Source organism: Peromyscus californicus, unplaced genomic scaffold (genome assembly GCF_007827085.1).
Source record: "Peromyscus californicus insignis strain IS unplaced genomic scaffold, ASM782708v3 Scaffold_2__1_contigs__length_46816999, whole genome shotgun sequence".
In the NCBI taxonomy this organism is placed as follows: domain Eukaryota; kingdom Metazoa; phylum Chordata; class Mammalia; order Rodentia; family Cricetidae; genus Peromyscus; species Peromyscus californicus.
The window spans coordinates 35,524,329-35,532,213 of NW_026294540.1; positions in this window are offsets into that span (position 1 = coordinate 35,524,329).

The following is a 7,885-nucleotide window of genomic DNA, read 5'->3' on the forward strand; positions in this document are numbered from 1 at the left end:
TTGATTTTAGTTTGAAGTCTATTTTGCTGGATATCAGGATGGCTACACCTGCTTGTTTCTTAAGACCGTTTGATTGGAAAGTCTTATCCCAGCCTTTTATTTTTAGGTAGTGTCTATCTTTGAATTTGAGATGTGTTTCTTGTATGCAGCAGAAAGATGGGTCCTGCTTTTGTATCCATTCTGTAAGCCTATGTCTTTTTATAGGTGAATTAAGTCCATTGATATTGAGGGAAATTAATGACCAGTGATTGTTCATTCCTGTTATTTTTTGGTGGTGATGTGTGTGTACTTCTATACGTTGGGGTTTACTGCTGTGGCTTTATCTGTTGCCTGTGTTTTCGAGGGTGTATCTGACTTCCTTGGGTTGGAATTTTCCTTCTAGTGCTTTCTGTAGGGCTGGGTTTGTGGATAAGTATTGTTTAAATCTGGCTTTGTCATGGAATGTCTTGTTCACTCCATCTATGGTGATTGAAAGTTTTGCTGGGTATATTAGTCTAGGCTGACATCCATGGTCTCTTAGTGTCTGCATTACATCTGTCCAGGTTCTTCTGGCTTTCAAAGTCTCCATTGAGAAATCGGGTGTTATTCTGATGGGTTTGCCTTTATATGTCACTTGGCCTTTTTCCTTTGCTGCTCTTAATATTCTTTCTTTATTCTGTACGTTTAGTTGTTTAACTATTATGTGGCGAGGGGACTTTTTTGGGGGGTCTAGTCTGTTTGGTGTTCTATAAGCTTCTTGTATCTTCATAGGCATTTCCTTCTTTAAGTTGGGAAAGTTTTCTTCTATGATCTTGTTGAATATATTTTCTGTGCCCTTGAGTTGGTATTCTTCTCCTTCTTCGACCCCTATTATTCTTAGTTTTGGTCTTTTCATGGTGTCCCAAATTTCTTGGACATTTTGGTTCATGACTTTGTTGGCTTTAGTGTTTTCTTTGACTGATGAATGTATTTCTTCTACTGTATCTTCAACGCTAGAGATCCTCTCTTCCATCTCTTGCATTCTGTTGATTATACTTGCATCTGAAGTTCCCAATCGTTTTCTCAGATTTTCTATTTCCAGCATTCCCTCTGTTTGTGTCTTCTTCATTTTTTCTATTTCCCTTTTCAGGTCTTGGACTGTTTCCTTCATTTGTTTCATTGATTTTTCTTGATTTTCTCTCAGTACTTTATTGTTTTCTTCCAGGACTTTATTGATTTCTTCTAATTTGTTTGCCCTTTCCTCTAGTTGTTTACAGTGTTCTTCACATTTTTTTGTCTTTTCCTCTACACAAGCCTCTAGCTTCTTCATGATGTCATTCATAAGGCTGTTTTCTTCTGCTTCTTCCAATTTCTGATGTTCAGGTCTAGGTGTTGGAGGAGGGCTAGGGCCTGGTGATGCTGTATTGCTATTCATTTTGTTGTATATGTTTCTGCCTTGACGTCTGCCCATCTCCTTGTGGTTCGTTCTTGGCCTTATCCGCACACTTGGTTCAGACAGACCAGTGTTCCAAAAGGGAAGTCCGGTGCAAGATGGGAGCTGGGGGCCGGCCTCTAAGTCTCAGGCAGAGGCTTGGGGCTCAGGCAGATGGGCGTGGGGGCAGGGCGTGGAGACTGCAGGGTCTGCCAGGGGTCTTGGAGAAGGGGATCCTTCCCGGTGGGGCTAGCAGGGAACCTGCCCGGTGGCCAGAACCTGGGGCCAAGTTGGGCAGGTCTTCCCTGGAGTGGCTGGTGCCCAGGGATGGGGTCCGGGGCAAGGAAGGCCACTCACCAGTGTTCCAAAAGGGAAGTCCGGAGCAAGATGGGAGCTGGGGGCCGGCCTCGCTTATTTTTTGAAATCATGTCTGAAGGTTTAGAGTAGTGGTTCTCAACCTTCCTAATACTGCGACCCTTTAATACAGTTTCTCATGTTGTGGTGAACCTCAACAATATAAATGTTTCATTGCTTCTTCATAACTGATATCTGATACTTCATAACTGATATCTGATATTCAGGATGTCTAATATGTCACTGCTGTTAGTTAAGACTCACAGGTTAAGGTTTAGATGGACACATCGTAAATTCTCTTAGGTTTGAGTTGAGTCCAAATCACCAAAGCAGATAAAAATATATTTAGGTTTCTCTGCCGAAACTTATTGATTTCAAACTTAGTTAAATGGAGATAGAACATTTAGTAATGGCCCAAGAAAAAAAATATAAAAATAATAATTTCCATTGAGTCTGAACTAGAGAAGTTTCTTGATTTAAGAACTTCAATTCAGAATTGAAATCATACATGTATAAGACCTGGATTAAAAAACAACAAATAACTAAATGGGAGGAAGGCTGAGGAGATGGCTCAGCAGATGAAGGCACTTGCTGCCAGGTCTGACAACCTGAGTTTGAGCCTGGGATCCACATGGTGGTGGTGTTCCTAGAGTCTGGACCCCAAAAGACCAGCAAGCAACCAGATCCAATAAAAAAGCAAATAGTCTTTTATTGCAAGTTAATTTGGTCCTCTCCCTCCATCTTTCAGAGCAGTAGAGCAGGGGAGACCCTGAATAGCAATGGGCAAGGTAATTATAAGCAGTAAAGCAAGGGGGTATTGGGGGTCTTTGGGCTGCATAGGAACAAACTCAGGATTGGCGTACCTCCCAGCCAGAGGTGCTGACCTTGGCTTAATTGGTCAGTTTCAGCTGCAGGAAAGTTATTATCTCTTACAGGGTTTGCTGTGGTTACTACATTTTATCTTTATCATGAGCCTGCTAGTTGTATTTTTAATTAGTTTCTTTTACCATATGGGAACATGTGATGGGGTTTCTTTAGTAACTAGAACTAGGCCCAAGGTCAGTGGTTCAAGGGCACATCTTGTTGAGCCAGGGCCTACAAATTGCTGGGTCTTCTCTGCAGTCTGTCATGGCTGCAGAATGGCCAAAGCAGGGTCTGGGCAAGGGCCTAGGCTCCTCATTTCCCCCTCTAGATGTTACTTAAGAGGACCCAATCATGGGATCTCTCTGAGGGTCCCTAAGGGATGGTACTGAGTCCTCAGCACCATCACCTGTACTGTATCCGTTCCTTAACAAAGGAAACTAATTTGTTCAGGATACAGGGACCAAAGGTGAGAAAGAGTAACTACATCAGTATGGGACCCAGCAAGGTGGAAATCAGATTTTCAATCATGAGAATGAGTTGAACAGTGACCACCAGCTCTGCGTTTGTTCTTGTTCCCGTTTACATTTTTGCCAACCCCTCTCTGACGTTTGCCAAAGACTCTTTATCACCCCATAAGGTCAACATAGAAACAACGTTCTTCTCCAAGAGCTGCACATAGCCCCTCTTGCTGTAAGAATATGAGGTCCAACCCACATTTGTTTTGTAACACCACTTCAGCAATGGAAGACAGCAAGGCTTGTAGGTCGGCAATAAAGTTTTCAAGCATTTCTATGTCTATGTTGATGGCAGCTCGTGGGTCATTGTAATATTTCTCTTATACCATTAAAGATGGTATCCCAGACCCTGCAGCTGCCAGTCCCAGGCTTAGGAGGTCACCTAACATGAGGGCTGTCATGGGCTCTCAGTTTAGTCAAGCCTGGTTCCACTCTAGCCTTTGGCATATGTCTTTTTCTTGATGATAGATTATTTTTGGAACCAAACATACCAATATGCAAAAGCCTTTTGTCTGACTCAATACCTGCCAGTGGACACAGGGGGTCAACCTGCAGGAACATGGCCACCACCGTCCTCCGGGAGAAGGAGATATCTGTGGGAAGCTCTGAATTGACTAATTATATAGTGGCTTGTTAGAGGCAGCCACGGTTCCTAGGCAGAGTCCCATTCCCACAACAGACTGTAGAGTGAGCCTGCCCTCTCCTTTCTATTGTCAACAGCACTGAGAAGGTTGGACAGATTCAGCATAATTTCCCATAGCAGCTATTCCTTCATAGTAGGGGGCCTTAGTGTCAAAGTATAACCAACAAGAATGAGAGAGATTTTGTTTAGAAGCATTTAGGACTTGATAGGAGGCCTCTAGCAGTTTTAAGAGAGGGTCTGGCTCTGGTATGGTCTGAGCAGACAGCATAGTGGGGAGGGGAGGTGCCCCGAGGGGTGTAACAATCTGATAGGAGAGCTGGGATGGCATGGGACTAGTCAGTGTGTTCTCTCTGGGAGAAGGGCCAGTTCAGGTGGTGTCAGCACTCTGTTGGGCCCTATCTTTTGGGGATCCAGCCCTCCTGGGGTGGGGTAGGGATTAAGGCTATCAACTGAAGAGTGACTAGAGCCCCTGCATCATATCCAGACTCACATAGTCTAATATCCCATATTTTACAGATATTCCAATCTTTTGCCTTTTTACCTTGTTTTCTGAAGGTTATTTTTACAGGCTTACAGAGGTGTGGGACAGGTCCTGGGCAAATTATGCCACAATGGTATCAGATTTAGGATCAGTGGGGACACTATTAGGTTTTTGGTGGAGTGAGATGAGGTCTGTTGTGACTGGGGCCTTCTACCACATGTGTTCAGTAGACTCATGCTGTGGCATGGTCTGTATGTCAAATGTGTTGCTGATTGGTCAATGAATAAATCACTGATTGGTCAGTGGCCAGGCAGGAAGTATAGGTGGGACTAACAGAGAGGAGAATAGAGCTGGGAAGGAAGGCTGAGTCAGAGAGGCATTGCCAGCCGCCACCATGACAAGCCGCATGTGAAGATGCCGGTAAGCCACGAGCCATGTGGCAAGGTATAGATTTATGGAAATGGATTAATTTAAGCTGTAAGAACAGTTAGCAAGAAGCCTGCCACAGCCATACAGTTTGCAACCAATATAAGTCTCTGTGTTTACTTGGTTGGGTCTGAGTGGCTGTGGGACTGGCGGGTGAGAGAGTTTGTCCTGACTGTGGGCCAGGCAGGAAAACATTAGCTACAGACTCACAACTCCAAACCTTACAAAGTTAGTCAGATGGGCCCCCAATTTGTTAGCTCTTAATTTTTCCCAGCCTAGACAGACATAAAAACATGCCCTCCTTAAATGATCAGTTGCCCATATAGTTGTACACCAAATATCCCAGGCTTATCTTTCCAGTGAGGGCCTGCTATTTTACAAATGTCAAAAACAATGTCAGGAAACCATATCCCCAGTTGGATGGCTTTAGAGATCTGCTTGACCAGGTGTCCATGGGTGTCTAAAACCTGCCAAGTGAGATTTAGGCATTGATGTGGGCTACTAACGGCCCCATCTGATGTTAGGAGGGCAAGGAACAAAGCAGGTATCAATATGGCCATCGGGAGATCTGACCTTCAGTTTAAGTCTCAGGAGGCTGTCAGGATCAAGTTTTGCCATCCAATTCCAGCAGGGTCTGCTGCCTCCTGATGATCTCAGTGGCTCCTTCAACTCTGGATCAGATACATGGACATGGGAGTGTGGATCCAGTTGGCAATTCCATCAACTTTGATGGCAGTGGCTGTGGTCAGAATCACAGTGTAGGGTACCTTCCAGTGAGGCTCTAGGGTTCTGTGCTGATGTCTGCGGACAAGACCCAATCTCTGGGCTGGAACTGGTGCAAAGTGGGTGGAGGGGCTTTTTCACCCATCTCTTGTAATCAAGGGCAGATATCTTTGAATACTGAGGCTGCTGCATTTAGGGAGGCAAACAAGTTAGCATCATTAAACTCAGTGATCAGTTTTGACCACAAATTGGCAACTATGAGAGAGAGAGTCTACCGAACAGGATCTCAAATGATGTGAGTCCAAGTGTATACAGAGAGTTTTGCACTTGATACAGGGCAAAAGGAAGGAGAGACACTCAATCTCTGCCAGTCTCCATGACTGACAATTTGGTAAGGGTCTCTTTTAGCACCTGATTCATATGCTCTACTTGTCCAAACTTTGCAGCCTGTAAGCACAATGTATTTCCAAACCACCCTCAAAAGCTTAACTAAGCTTTGAATTACCTAGGCAGCAAATGTGGGTCCCTTATCTGAGTCTAGCGATTCAGGCATTCCATACATGGGGATAATGTCATCTAGAAGCTTTTTGACCACCATCTGGGCCTTCTTGTGCTTGGCAGGGAAGACTTTTACCCATTCTGAAAAGTATCTATAAAAACTAATAGATATTTATAGCCATATTTTCCAGGCTTTACCTCAGTGAAGCCAGTCTCTCAATGAGACCCTAGGTGGTCCCCTCTCAGCCACACTCTGTGCTGCCTCTGGTGGGTTTGGGGTTAGTTAGCCAGCAGGCCAGCCTTTTAGAGGATATCTCTTCCACCTTGAGATGAGATTGTCTCCCAGGTACCCAAGCCATTCCGCCAGTGCATTCACTTAGATTTTATGCGGGCTTCACAGACGAAACTCCAACAGCTAGAATCAGCCAGACACAAAAACCAGAAACTGAAAGGAGAGCTTGCCTGTGCAAATTAGAAAATTACCTGATAGTAGGCACTGTAAGACTGAATGGCAGGTGGTTGTGGTAGGTTTGGGGAATCTCAGTGGAACTTCCAAAATGTTGTGCCCAGAGACCAAAATCCCAAAGACCACCAAGTGACCAGATCTGATGCAAAAGCAAAGAATCTTTTATTGCAAGTTAACTTGGGCCTCTCCCTCTGTCTGTCACAGCAGTGGAGCAGGAGAGAACCCAAGTAGCAATGGAGCAGGGTATTTATAGGTAAAGCAAGGGGGTCTGGGGGCCTATGGGCTGCATAGGAACAGACTCAGAATTGGTGTAACTCCCAGTCAGAGGTGCTGTCCTTGGCTTAATTGGTCAGTTGCAGCTGCAGGGAAGTTATTTTTCTCTTATAGCAGTTGCTGTGGTTACTACATTTTATCTTTATTATGATCCTGCTATTTGTAATTTTAACTTTTTTATCATGTGGGGACATCTGGTGGGGGAATTTTAGCAAATAGAGCTAGGCCCAAGGTCAGTGACTCAAGGGCACATCTTGCTGAGCCCAGGGCCTACACCCTGCTAGGTCTTTTCCACAGCCTATCATGGTTGCAGAATGGCCAAGCCAGGGGTCTAGGCAAGGGTCTGGGTTCCTCAGGTGAAAGTTTTGAACTGCTTCCTTCAGCTTGTCCTCTGACCTCCAAACACACAGTGGCATGTTTACCCACAGACAGACGGTCACAAACATACACAACTAAAGAGAATTTAGAATGCTGTATCAGACTTCTTTCAAATGTACAAAAGAGTGTAGCATCTTATATATATTTAAAAGATATGCTACATTGATTTAGCATTCACTCCATTGTAATTCCAGTACTTGGGAAAGATAGGTAGGAGTATTGGAGTTCCAGGTTATCCTGTCTCCACACTAAATTCAAGGTCTACATAGTTGGAGGCCAGCCTGGTCTACATGAACCCAAAAAACACAAATCCAAACAAGAGCAAACCAGAAACCAAAATAACAACAAATTATCTTTCTCCAGGTGCAATCATGGTTTAATGTGCTATGTATAATTTCACCTTTGCTTTCCATAGGGGTTCACAACACTCATCCATTTGCTTGTGCCATACAGCATGGTCAAGTGTCCTGATCATGAGAACTGATAACCAGAATCCCACCCTCAGAATTCTACTATGCAAATCTAACATAAGACGTGGGTTATGGGAATTCTTCTGAGGCTGTCAACATACAGTGTGCCTGGGCTGGACTCTCCGGCTGACTGGATAGACCATTTTTCTCCTCCTGGATTTTGAATGCCATTTATGTACTTGCTAAACTATCTTTTTCTCCCACCAGGCTCAGCCACCCCTTGAAAACTGGCTGTAGGAGTCACCTTTGCCCAGAGCCCCCAAGCTTGCTTCATCCCACACCCACAGTGTGAATATGGAGTGTGAACATAGAGTGAATGCTCACCCTCTGACTATCTGGGAACCCTAGTAAAGGCTCTGTTCCATCCCTGCAAGGCCCCAAAGTTGCTTGTCTTCAGAGTTTGT